The sequence below is a fragment of the Pleurodeles waltl genome, chromosome 6, assembly GCF_031143425.1.
Source record: "Pleurodeles waltl isolate 20211129_DDA chromosome 6, aPleWal1.hap1.20221129, whole genome shotgun sequence".
NCBI classification, from domain to species: Eukaryota; Metazoa; Chordata; class Amphibia; order Caudata; family Salamandridae; genus Pleurodeles; species Pleurodeles waltl.
Window position 1 is genome coordinate 877,705,873 of NC_090445.1, and position 13,755 is coordinate 877,719,627.

A 13,755-nucleotide genomic window follows, 5' to 3' on the forward strand; every position below is an offset into this window, starting at 1 on the left:
TATGTCATTGCTAGGGATCTTGCAATACAAAGCTGTGCATCGAGGATGCATTTAGGATGAATGTAATGTCCTGCGTCAGGGATGCATTGCGCAGCGGTGGTTCCAAAGTAGCTGCAGGCTGTGATGTGAGGTCCTGCATCAGGGCTGTGTTGCACTGTGGCGGTTCCAAGTAAGCTGGAAACTGCAATGTGAGGTCCTTAATTGGGGGATGTGTCGCACAGCAGTAGTTCCATTGTGATTGTGAAAAGATGCATCACACTGCGACGCTTCTACTCACAGGGCCATAGCTGGGCTGGTGGAGCACTTTCAGACCCACTTCCAAAGGGCCAGGACTGGGGTGGCAACTCTTGCTGGCCAGGACTCACAGCAGAATGAGTCTACGTGCTGGGTTCAAGAAGATTGGAGCTTTTTCTGTCCCTAAGGCTCTGATCAGGAGGCCAGACAACTAGCCCTTGGAGTCATTCTGGTTCTGTGTTCAAGATGCAGGTCCAGTCCTTTTCACTCAAGAAGCAGGGCAACCGAGAAGTGGTCCTTCTGCAGAGCAGCACATCAGCCAGCTTTAAAGTAGGAGAAGGTTCTGGAGGTTTCTAGCCCCACAAGTGTTTAGAATTCCCTGTCTCCCTGTTCTGGCCCCAGGTTGTTTAGGGTCACAAAAGACTAGTGACAAACCCTTTGCGAGTGTGCTCAGGCAGAGCCTTTATGATGTGCACATGTGGTGGGTGACAGCTCATTCCCCTCATTAACTTAGAAATGATCCATCCTGCCAACACCTATTGTATCTTTGTCTCACTCTCAGGGAGCAATACATAGTGACCACCTGCCAGCCACTACAAGTCATATGACCCAGGATACAGTTTGCAGGCACCAAATGGTTAGAAGAAATGCCAACTTTCTAAAAGTGGCAATTTGAAGTTTCAAGCCTGGCAAAGGCTTTTTTTTTTCCAGGTCGAAAAGGCAGTTTAAACTGCACATATAGAATACAATGGCAGCCCTGATACATGTTTAAAGGGTTACTTAAGTGTGTAGCACAATAAGGGCTTCAGGCCCACTAGTAGCATTTAATGTACAGGCCCTGGGTACATGCACTACCACTGTACTAGGGGCTTACAAGTAAATTAAATGGGCCAATTGGATGTAAGTCAATGTTACCATGTTTTAGGGAGTTGGTGCTCGCACTTTAGCACTGGTTAGCAGTGGTAAGGTGCACAGAGTCCTAGGGCCAGCAAAAACTAGACCAGTAAAAAAAATAGAGGAGTGGGGCATAATGTTTGGGGAGAGACCACCTCAAGGCTGTCTAACATGCAATATTTTGTGTAATAATGCAAATTATGTAAAATTAACACAATTCTGAATATAACTTGCTCAAGTGAAAAAGAAGTACACATAAATCTCTGCTTGAATTATTGCTCCCTGCTGCAGGCACACTAAAGACAGGCTACTTCACATTTTGTACTATTCATTGCTTCTGGGAGCCTAGCCAAATCAACAGGCTGGTGACAGAAGTCCCAGGATGAGCTTTCCTAGAATGGGGAAGCGTCAAACTCATTAAATATAAACCCCAGCATAGCAGGCAGTACAAAGCACATACAGTTGGGCACATTAGCAGAGTCACTGGCCAGTGTTTCAAGTGGCAAAAAATATGCTGCAGCAACAATTTTAGTATGTGGATGAGGTTACTCAATGACTATGAGTAACATAAACAAAGTTGATCACTGCAGTTACATTGTGTCATTTGACTTCAGAAACGCCATTAGTGATTTCCTCACCAAATGGTGCCTTATTTTTAATGAATGACCCTCAAAGACAAATATCTAGTTAGGCTTCAAAATGACTACCTTTCCAAAACATATCTCTTGCTTCCATTGATTTTAATGGGATCTCTGTCTAGGACATCTGTAGATAAACATTCTGGAACAGGCAGGGGGGTTACAAGTAAGTCACTATGCTGGCAATGGTACCTGCAAACACAGAAGCCACAGCAGAACTTCAATGCCAGCGATGTCCTTTCACCACCCTGAGTACTCCTTCACCAACTTTCAGCAGCCACCAGCAGTTATGCATTAGCAGTAATACTGACTCCTAGAGGAAGGTTCTCTGTATAGCTTTGCCTCCTCCAAATGCACAGCAGCTTTGGTTTCAGGCTCAAGGTGTGTCCACTTAAAATGTCCAGGCCCCTTCTGTGCCTCCAGTGGAACGTGAGGCCAGGGAGAGCTGCCACAGTCAATAGAAAGTATAAGAAACATGATTTCTATACATTGAAGATCCCCGCCATATTGCATAATTATGTTGGTGCCCATGTTAAAAGTAAAGTATGTTTTCTAAATTGTTCGGACAGCCACTGAGTTGTGTCATCACACTGCATCATTTAATGTAGTCACCATCTTCTAAGTATATAAAACAGTTTTCTATACTTTCAGAACAGCCAGTCACCAATACTGACACATTGTAAAAGCATCTGGCTTTGGCAAATGCTGTAGCGACAGGGAGTGTGGAGCAGGAACAGGTCAAGAAGAAGGCTGAGAAGGAATTGGTGCCTAGTGAGAGGAGTGAAGAAGCAACAGAGGAGATGGGGGTGGTGGGTGAAGGAAGAATATTAAAAAAAGTAAAGCCTGACCATGGTGGGAAAGGGACAGGGAAGCTAAGGATGAGCTGGAGGGAAGGAGAATCAAAAAGGAGAGTGAAGAGTGAAGAGTGAGGAGTACAGAAAAGAGAACGGAAAAGCAGCATACAAGGGAAAGACCAAGAACCCAATGCACTCCCATGGAGTGCCAAAAGAAAAATGTAGTTTCTTAAATGCAAACAAGGTCAGCAATGGAAGGCTACAAATGAACCACTCAGAACAATGTGAGACTGAAATGTTCCTGGGCTGGACAAACACACAAATATGTGAGAATCCCATTGAATCAAGAAGAGACAATTGAGACAGACAACAAAACCATCCAATCATGAACCAGGGTCTCACCCAAATTACGATCTCCATATATCCATTCGGAACATTAGGTGTACCCAAAGGACGGCTAAAGTAGCCTGCGGCCAAAACCTAAACAGAATAAAGGAGCAACTTCCTGTCTGGTCCTCACCCAACCCATTAAACACACACAAATGATAAAATAGCTGTATTTTCTTTAAAAAGAAAAAAAAAAAGTTGTTAAAGCTGCTTTAAGGCTCAATAAGAGGTGAATGACTGTAACCCCACCCGACTTTTTACCAAAGTAAATTTTAACCAGTACTTGTGGCCAATACCTACAATGGCAAAACACTCAAAACTATAAATTCCCTAATACAATGTTCCACTGTATTTACAGTCAGGACTTCAACATTGATAAACAAATGAAAGTGGGAAAACTTAGTAGGGCTTGTATAATAATCAGACAAACCTTTGTCTACACCAAATAATAAAAGCAGAAATGCTTTTTAAGAGTAGATTTTCCTGATAATTTCTTGTTGTTTGACAGTTTGTATGAAGTGATATATTCACAGATTTTAGAGCCACCTTCATTCCAACACACACGTAGTATTACTGAACACTTAAAGTCTTCAAGGACCACATCATCCAATAGAGGCTTTTTTCCAATGGCATAATGCATTCTGGAAGTAGTAGTTAAGTTTTAGTCGACATAAAGGGAATAAACTGGATTTAGAAAAAACAACTTGAAACCGTACTTTCCAAATTGAAAGAGATTGACTGGAATATGTGAACCTTAGTGACAGGGAGCATCTGCTAACTCTATTCCAGGGATCTTCAGCATTTGTCCTTAGAGGGCTGATCCATGCAAGAGTATCAGAACAACCATAAAAGGTAAATGCACAAACATTCTAATTGAAAATGATTCACATATTCAGTGGCTTTCTTGAAAATCTATTGATGGTCACTGATGTGCTCCACTTGATTGACAACACTCCCTTGCACCTGTCTTCAGGGCATCCAAACATAGTGCAATCTGTGCTGTGCTTACCTTAGCCCTTGTGGTTTTCTGTATTTCACCACTCGCCTGCTCAACAGACCCCAGAACCTTGAGATGGTTTTTCTACTGGCTCCTCTGCATCCTGTTATATACTTCAATTCATTTACTTTGACTGTAGATTCTTCAGTTGCTGGAAATTACTGCAAATCAAAAATGAAAGGGTAATCTTGTTCCCAAGATGAAAACTTGGATCACAAGATGTAGAGAGAAATCAAGTCAGATAAAATACAAAAGGATAATGTGCCATCAGTGAGGAGCTGCATTCACATTGTATGAAAATCATTCTCTTCAGCACACACCTCACACTGAAAATTATTGATATGTGCCAAGCTGTATATAGTGCGAGAAAGTTTATGCCTGTAATTCAGTGACAGGACCGGAGGCTCAGATTATGCTTCTCTTTCTTTACTACTCAAAATACAGCAGCCAATCAAAAAACAGTAAACATTAACTACATATCCCATCATGCTTAGAACCAAAATGTCCACCAATCATTACCCAACAGGGGTCATTATTGCACCAGACATCTTCCTGTCTTCCTCTTTCTTTGCTGCTCGTGCAGACAAGATAAGTGTTTCTTCAGTCTAAGGATTTTTGTCACTGTGATTTTGTTAAATGTGATTACCTGTGTGTTTTTTCATCTTCAGGCAAATGCATGATTGATTGCGGTTGCTTTAGGTGGCGAGTCTTTGCCTCCCAAGTGTGAGGTGAGTCTCGACCCAATCCCGCGACTGCGGGTAGAGATGCAGCTGACCAGCGAGGTCCTTTCGGGGGTGGGTGGTGACGCACCTCCCCTCTGACTCCGTTCATTCGTCTTTGCGACCACAGACAGCCCGGAGCCTTTCCCCAATCGGGCCCGGCCTGAGAGCCAAGAACTATGCATTTCACCAATTGGGCTACCTTTTGGTAGGCAATTGGGCCACACGTAGTCCTTTCTTTGTTTCTCCTCCTCCAAAGCGTTTCAGTGACGCTTCACATCGTATGCATATTTGGAATTCCAAGCCCGCGGTGAAGACACCTATGCTCAGGCTGCAACAGTGGAGCAGGCCCTATCATCAGAGCGGAGTGCACGCTCATAAAAGTTACACATTAATAATTGGTGGCTCTCCTGACAACCTCATAAAAATTTAAGGGCTGCAATAATTCATTGTACAGCTTGCAGCTGAGGAGCCACAATAACTGTTGTCTCATTGCACTAGGGGTGGCTCCCCCCTGAGTTCTCCAGCTATTTGGCTGCCTCTGATTGTGTTTTTTTAAACACCCTACATATTGTATCAGGATGACAGACTGCATGCCCTTTGAGGAGGAGGAATTTGGGCAGTGTGGGGAAGTCTCACAGGGTCATCTCATGCAGGATGTACTGTCTGAGGCGATCAATGCTTCAGTCAAGCAATTCGTTTGCAGGGCACTGGAGGATTCTGTTCCTCAATTGATTAATCAAGCCTTAAGGACCACACTTAAGCCAATTATGCAGCAACTAGAGCTGTTTGTGAAACGTCAAGGCTCTGTCCCAGCTCAAGATCCTGTAACGGGGGAGAGACTCTCCCCCCAACCACACAAGTAAAAAGCCAAAACATCTGTGAACATCTGCCTGGCCTCATGCGGACACCATGGTTGCCTTAGCCCAGAGCCCCATGGATGATCACCAGTATTGCTCAGAACCTTCCACCTCCAAGCAGGCCTTTAGTGCCACTGAGGACTCTTCAGCCTCGGACCAATCTGACTCTGATTCGTCCGGTTCACACCAGACCAAGCCTAAGCGCAAAAAGGTGAAAAGATCTTCCCGAAGTGTAGCCCACCAATCCTTTTCAGTTCAACCTGGAAGACATTAATCATCCCGGGTCAGCTGACTGGGCTCCTGCACAATCAGTGGTGGACTACTTGTATGACAAACTGCGCAAGGCCTTTGATAGGGAGGTGCCCAACAGACTCCGGCAGAGTGTCCTAGGCCAGATATCCCCAATAAGGTGGCTGACACTCCAGAAATAGATGCAAGTATGTTGACTTTTCTAAAAAAGATTTGCCAAAGACCCTAAAAAAGGCATTGACAGGGCCTGGCGATCCTTCCAGGATAAACATTTAGATCTTGCAGGCCCTTCGGCGAAGATTTTGGAGATGGCCCTTGTGGCCAAAGAAAATGGCGGCCCTATAGACCTGGATGTTCTGGCAGGATGGACACAAAGGACTGTTAGGGAATGCATATTGCGCCATCTCATCTGAACCACGAAAGTCTCTTTTGATGAGGACTGACCCCACTCTCACAGAACTGGCGGTAGCAGACACAGGTCCCTTGGTGGAGGGACTTCTCTTCAGAGACAAATTTGTAAAGGACATAGCAAAGTATATCTCCACGTTCACCACTCTTGATAAGGCTCAAGCCAATCTCAAAAAGGTATTTCAATCAGGCCTTTTTGGACGGGCTGGATGAGGCAGGGGCTGCTCGTCAGGCCATCTCTCCATCCAAGGCCCGCATAAAGGATCCTTCATGGGTGAAAAGACTGGCAGGACTCCACCAAAAGAGGCCCCTTTTCCCCCTCCGTTCCCGCTTCCCCAGGCGCCTGGGATCTCAGGAGCAGTTTTCAATCATCCTATTCCACAGGTAAGGATCATCGACACTTCTCAAGTTTTCTTGGGGGGTCGAATTAGTTTTTTCTTACACAATTGGTGTACGATAACTCAAGACGCATGGGTGCTGCAAACTGTTCAGGGCTTCTATCTAGAATTTTATCAAACCCCTCAGCAGCAGGCCCCTCCTCCGCCCCTGCATTTTTCCTTGCAAGAATCCAGTTTTATAGACACAGAAATCTGCCATCGCACTTTGCTAACTGCATCCATCAGGTTTTTGCAGCAACATCTTTTTAGTCCAGAAAGGAGGGGGCGGACACAGACTTGTAATGAACCTGAGAGATTTCAATTATTACATTGTGTGCCGGCATTCCAAAATGGAAAGCCTTCATCTGTTGCCGGACTTACTTCAGCCAGGAGACTGGATGGTCCGTTTGGACCCGAAAGATCCTTCTCTCACCATTCCCTTCTTTCACCCTCACAGAAGATTTTTCCAATTCAGGTGAAGGGACAAATGGCCGGAATATTTGGTCCTGCCTTTCGGGCTTTCTTTATCACCTTGGTGTTTCACCAAGATGCTCAAACCCATTGTAGCCCATCTGCGAGAGAAGGGGATTTGCATGATTATTTATCTGGGTGGTGTTTTGATCATGACGCAATCCCAGGAATTGGTGCTGCGTCACCTTCACACAACCCTCTCTCTTCTGCAGGATTTGGGATTTATTGTAAACAAGACCAAGTCCATTCTTTCTCCCTCTCAAACGTAATTTCTGGGATTTATCATCGATTCAAAAACATCCCAGTTAGTACTTCCCAAAAGCAAAATCTGGGACATCAAGAAGGAATGGAGAGCGACACTGTCCCGTCCCTCAGTGTCTCTGAGGAGGATTGCTCGCATAGTGGGTCTTCTTGCCTCCTCCATTCAAGCAATTGTTTCCGGGGCCTCTTCATTACAGAGTCCTACAAAGGCTGAAGATTCAGCATTTACAGAAGGGTCTAGCCTATTTTGATTAGGTCCCTCTGACAGCGGTAGTAAGGACAGAGACCAACTGGTGGTTGACACATGTGGATGCTTGGAATGGCAGGGCCATTTTCAGCTCTCAGCCGGAGGCGATAATAGAGTCGGACGCCAGACAATGGGGATAGGGATGGGGTGCTGCTGTGGGAACATCTTGACGGGGGAGGTGGTCCCTGCAGGAGCTTCAGTTGCACATCAATTGTTTGGAGCTGTTAGCAGAGTCGTTTGCAGTCAGGACCCTTTCCCCCAGGAGAGTATCCTGTTCCATTCTACTCAGGATGGACGGCGGTTTGTTACATCAACAAGCAGGGGGGCACCAAGTCCCCCCGTCTTGTGGAGATGGCCAAGTACTTCTGGCATCACTGCCTCAGCCACAGGATCTCTGTCATAGTGGAATGAATTCCGGTCCAATCCAATGTGGTGGCCGGTTGGAATTCGAGATATCTGATGGATCAAAGTGACTGGAATTTTCATCCACCGATATTCCAATTGACCCAATGGGTGTGGGGACTGTGCAAGGTAGATCTGATTGTGTACAGGCTGGATCAGCAGTTGGACGTATTCTCAGTTGGAGGCCTGATCTGCTCGCAAAGGCGATGGACGCCTTCTCTCAGGAATGGTCGCAGGATCTGAATTATGCATTTCCCCCATTCTCCATGATTCCCAGGGTGGCAACCCATATCAAGAAACAAGCAGCAAAGGTAGTGTTGATTACCCCAGTCTGGAAGGCACAACCTTGGTTTCCCCTTCTTCTGGAACTTGCATGCGATTGTCCCCTTCTACTACCGTGCTCCCATGACATGCTGTCGGCCCTCAATAACAGATGCATCCCCTAGTGCTAGAGGGACAGTTGTCTATGATGGCATGGCGGCTTTCAGGCAAAAGTGGAGTTTGCCAGGCATTTCAGAGGGAGCTTCAGAGTTCATTAGTAGGGCATGGGCCCCTTCTACTCGAAAGAGATACTCTTCAGCCTGGAGATCTTGGCACAGTTGGTGCATGGAAAGGCCTGTGGATCCTGTGGAGGCTGAACTTTCAGAGGTAGTAAACTTTTCATCTTTGAAAGCTTCAGAAGGTTTTGCTTATAGGTCGGTAAACAATTTTCGTTCTGCCATTTACGCAGGTCATGTAAGGATCAATGATAGTCCCATAGGTATGCATCCAATCATATGCAAGCTTCTTAAAAGTATCAGAGTGTCTAATCCTCCCACAGCGAAAGACACTTTTCTTTGGGATGTTAACAGGGTCCATAGGTTACTTGATCAATGGCCAGATAATGATCATATTACTAGGAAATGACTGTCAGCCAAATTGGCTATGTTATTGTGTCCCACTTTCTGTAGGAGATAGACGGATGTAAGAGCTCTGAACCTTGCAGGTAGAGTATTTACACCGCAAGATGTTTCTTTTAATATAACAAAAGATCAAAGACTTTTTCTAAATGTATTGTTTATAATGCTTTTGCATTTAATAACAAATTATGGTTGATTAATTGTTTATAAACATATGAACACTCCACTAGGGAATTGCGATCTGAAAAGTTGGGTCCGTTGTTCATTTCTTTGAAAAAAGGTTTTAGGCCAGTTCCTGCAGCGACCATTGCCAGATGGATAAGAGGGATAATGGGCGAAGCAGGGTCTGACGCAAATAAATTTGGGGCTCATTCAGTTTGAGGGGCCATGGCATACAAGTCTTTTGGTTTGGGGGTCACTATTTAGGACATTATGAAATCTGCTCATTGGTCATCAGAGTCGATCTTTCAGCAGTTGTATTATAAACCTGTAGGAGATATTACATCTGTGATTTTTAATCAGCTTTAAACTATAATAATCTGAGCCTCAGGTCCTTTCATAGAATGAAAAATTTGCTAGCATTCGCGCCAAGAATTTTCAATACTATTAAGGACACGGAAGTGAGGGTTATCCCACCCGGATCTGTATAAAATGTATTATTTTTAATATAATCTGTATTTTGATTTAAAGCATTCTGTTTTTTGATTTCCCACCTTTTAGATTTAAACTCTCTTCAGGTTGTAAGTTTTTAATGTATTTTTTGTTAGGTTCAGATCAGAAAACGGAATAAAGAATGTGGATCCATCCAGCTGGTCGTATTGCCGAACATGTTTGCATGTATTTTGTACAGAGTCATCACTCATGAAGTTCATGGAAGAGCAAAGAAAGAGGAAGACAGGAAGATGTCTGGTGCATTAATAAACCCTGTTGGGTAGTGATTGGTGGATATTTTGATACTGAGCATGCTAGGATATGTAGTTAATGTTTACTGCTATTTGATTGGCTGCTGTATTTTGAGTAGTAAAGAAAGAGGCGCATAATACTCGTCTCCGTGTCCTAATAGCATTACAAATTCTTGGTGCGAATGCTAGCACATTTTTTGCTCACAGCAGGCATTTCTAATGTTGCTTTTACTTTGTAAATACAATTTCCATTCGTGGACAACACAAGTAAAGGTTTGCCTGGCTTGCCCCAGGAGAGGGTGAAGCAGTGATGCCATATTCAGTGGAAAAGTAGAGCGATTTTTTGACAATTTAATAGCAAAATACATGTGATAAAAATACAATATGGTCATAGCTGCCAGGTTTCTCAAGTCCATGAGTAACTATTGAGTCCAGTTCCTTTTTTCTCTTAGAATTCTTGGATTTCTTGTCCTTGATTTAGACTTCAGTAAATACGACTCCATAATTCTAAGAAAACAAGCATTGTCAATGCTAATTGGTCTCGTCTTTGGACCTATTGGCTTTTCAGTTGGTTTTAGCCATGCTATACAGCAACCCCGAAGCCTAACCAGGATGGTAAGAGAAAACAAAGATAAAAAAAAGGTGTTATGTCGTAATTGTTGCATTTTACAGACACGCACATGTGTCTATAAAATGGCGTGAGCACTTTCTGTTTACAAATTTGGAACTATCAAGAAAAAAAGTAGCACCTAAGTGGGTGTTCTTTTTGAAGTGCAGGTAACAGCACAGAGGCCGTGAGTGGGGAAGGGAACAAAACTAGGTGGGCTGATTGGGGGAGAACAGCATGGAAGAAAGAAGAAGCACAGAGGACAAGGGTGGGGGACAAGCAACAGGCAAGAGAGACAGCATAATGTACTTGATGAGGGGAAGCACATGGGGAAGAAAGCAATACGGGGGGAGTACATAAAGGTGAGCACAATACAAAGAGGGTGGGGGAGAAGCACAAAGGTGACAGAGAGCAACACAGAGCATGAGCAACAGAGAGCAACACGAGGTACAGCCAGAGGAGGGAAGTACACAAAGGAGACATTTAGAAACACATGCACTCTCATAGACTGCTTAACCCGAAAGAAACAAACATTGACAAAGCTAATATGCCTCACCTATGCAAGAGGCTTTGACAACTTTTTGTTTTTTAGCTGTGTTGCACTGCAGTGTGGCTGCTCTGCTGCATTGCTGAAAGTAAGAAAATAAGTGATATGAAGTGCTCAACACTTTCCACGTCATATTGCTTTTTTTCATTTTTACTTTCAACCATGACACACAGCAGCCATGTTTCTATACAACATGGCTGACAAATGCAATGAAAAAGCCAAACAGTTCTTCCATATACAATGGCTATTTGGCCTGTCAATGTTTTTTGTGGTGGGAGGGGTGTGGGTGGGATGGGGCAAGCAACAACGGGTTAGATGGGGGTGATCATAGGTGTCGCAGGGCAAGCAACAACAGGGGTGGGGGAAAAGGGCAAAGCAGCAAGAATGGTGAAAGCAAAAACAAAAATGCAACAAAGCAAGCAATGACACTATAGGGAGGCAACCAACAAAGGGCAAGCAACGATATGGGAGTGGACACGAGGAAAAAAAGCAACAACAATGACGTAGGGTAGAGGATACACAAAGTACCTTGGGCCAGATCTATGTAGTTTTGGCTTTGCGATTTCCTAATAGCGAATCTTAACGATTCGCTATTAGGAAATCGCAAACTGGGATGTATAACAGTGCATTCAACACTGTTGACTTCCCAATGGGGTTGCAAATGGCCTACTTCATCAATATTAATGAGGTCGGTCCCAATTTGCGACCTGATTGGGAATGGCAACACTCACAGGGATGGTGGCCTGCTTGGGTCAGCAGACCACCATGACTGGGAATGCTTTTTAAATAAAGCATTTCAAAGGAATACAGGATGCATTTAAAAGAAAAAAAAAAAAGACGTTTTCTTTACAATTTTTTATATTAGCTAGTGGTCCATGGGTCCACTGCCTACTATGAAAAAACATTATCGCTACCATTCACAAAAGGGACCTCTACCAGTTTGGGCATGGGGTACTAAAAACTTGAAGTTTGTTGTAACTGTGAATGTTTTGTGACCGCATTCATGGTCGCAAACCATTCTTACATCCCCCTGCGAGTTGCAATTAGAAAGAGATGCACTTAGAACACCCATTCCTAACAGTAAATCCAAACACATTTTCCAAGCCGGTAATAGGTTACAGACTTGGAAAAGGTGGATGGTACACACCCAAAGGCATTGTTACCAGTCGCAAATGGCCCGATGGGCCGTTTGCAACCAGTAAAAGCCTTTGTACATCTGGCCCTTTAATCCCAGAACGAGTAGCGGGGGGACACTAATTAAAAAAAAAAAAAAAAAAATACAATCATTACTTGGTCCATGTTCAAAGGTAGGGAGAAACAAATGAAAAGGAGGTGAAACTGGCAAGCGCTGACGAATTAGGAGCCAGCAAATAAGACTTAGACTAAAGCCGGCGAATGGAAAGCAATGGGTAGGCCATATAAACCAACACAAAATGTCTTGCAAGCTATAGTGCATGCATAAATACAATTACAAATAGTTCAGAACATATTCTTCAAGGGGAGTTTAGTTAAAAGGAATTTGAAATGAAGCAAATGAATATATAGGTATCAATAATCACCATGACACTAGAGTACGTTGCAATTAGCTTTTTTTTCAGCCAGCAGGGTTACGTCCTATTGTAAATCCATGCGAGTTACATAAAGAGAAAAACTACAAATCCCAGCATGCATCCTGCCGCTAAATGAAAACCCGGAACAGCTATCAGTTTTAGGATGATAAATCCCATCCCCAAAAATTCAGAACCCTCCCACCCCATTTACACAAATGTGAAACATGGGCACACACGTGTACATATTGCATACTTTTGGTTAGTATGATGTTTCTGTTAATGCTCGTAGAAGAGATGACGAGTCAAGTTCTGCAAAGACCACAGAAAAAAGTGAAGATCTGCGACGACACACCAAGACCACCTTGTTGCAAGTTAAAGCCTCTCTACATTGTTGCAAGTTAAAGCCTCTCTACATTGTTGCAATTGGAAGCCTCGCTACATGGTTGCAAGTTTACAGAGTTGCGATTTGAGAAGGCGTTGCTTTGTGGATCGCACATGTATAACTCCTTATATACGTAAGAATCAGTTACATAAAAGGGGAAGAAGCGTTACATTCGTGGAATTGCAATACAGTACACATTACCTTTTCCTGTGCCTGCGCTTGCCCATTACGTGCAGCCTTGAGTTAATATCACAACTCTCTCTCTTCTCTTCCTGTTTGGCAGCATGTGACTGTGGCCCATGTGACAGTCAGGCCTGTGGGCGGGGCAGAGATTTCTCTGCGGCTGGAGGGAGGGCAGCAGGCATCATCAAAGTCGTTAATTCCAGGTTAAAGAAGGAGGCTTGACGCGGCCCCTTTGATCTTATGGGTTGAAGGGGCAGGGTTGCCGGACACTTGTCTCGGTGGCATTTTGATCTGCATTTAAGTGGAACACTTTCCCACATTTTATGTGAAATTTCTAAACGAATGCATTTTTTTAAGGGTAAAAGCGAGTACAGCCCGTTTTTGTAAGTATACAAAGATTTGCAATTAGGCGGATCACGCAAGTCTGTTTTCCTATTTCAAGTAGTACTATTTGTTACTATAGTTCAGAGTACGTATATTCTTTACAGTGTGTCCGCCTGTTTTTGGAGGTTGGTCTATTGAGACTTCTCTCCCTTTGTACTCACGGTACATCTACACACGAAGTTCGAGTACTTCAATGCGCACTACATACGGGGCCCTCTTCAAAAAAGGAAAATTTGCACTGGGGTAACCCTGGGGATGGTTTTTGCTACTGATCATCACAGATCTACACCGCCCTCATTTCATCTACTCAACAAGCATTGGCAAAGCCAATAGGAGGTGCTATTGGCTTTGCCAATGTGTTTT

The 13,755-nt window shown here is 43.9% G+C and overlaps 1 protein-coding gene across 4 annotated transcripts in view; it reads right to left on the reverse strand.

Annotated features, from left to right (window-relative positions):
* HPS1 (HPS1 biogenesis of lysosomal organelles complex 3 subunit 1) overlaps positions 1-13,174 on the reverse strand; it is a 270,693-nt gene extending 257,519 nt beyond the window's left edge. For 2 of the 4 annotated variants that reach the window (XM_069239659.1, XM_069239661.1), the window contains exons 1-2: positions 13,027-13,174; positions 3,957-4,105 (exon numbers count right to left, since the gene is read on the reverse strand). The gene's annotated coding sequence lies outside the window, so the exon portion shown is untranslated. Of the gene's footprint in view, positions 1-3,956; positions 4,151-13,026 lie in introns of all 4 variants that reach the window. The other 2 variants (XM_069239657.1, XM_069239658.1) reach the window with 2 other exon arrangements.
* Between the last annotated feature and the right edge of the window lie 581 nt (positions 13,175-13,755).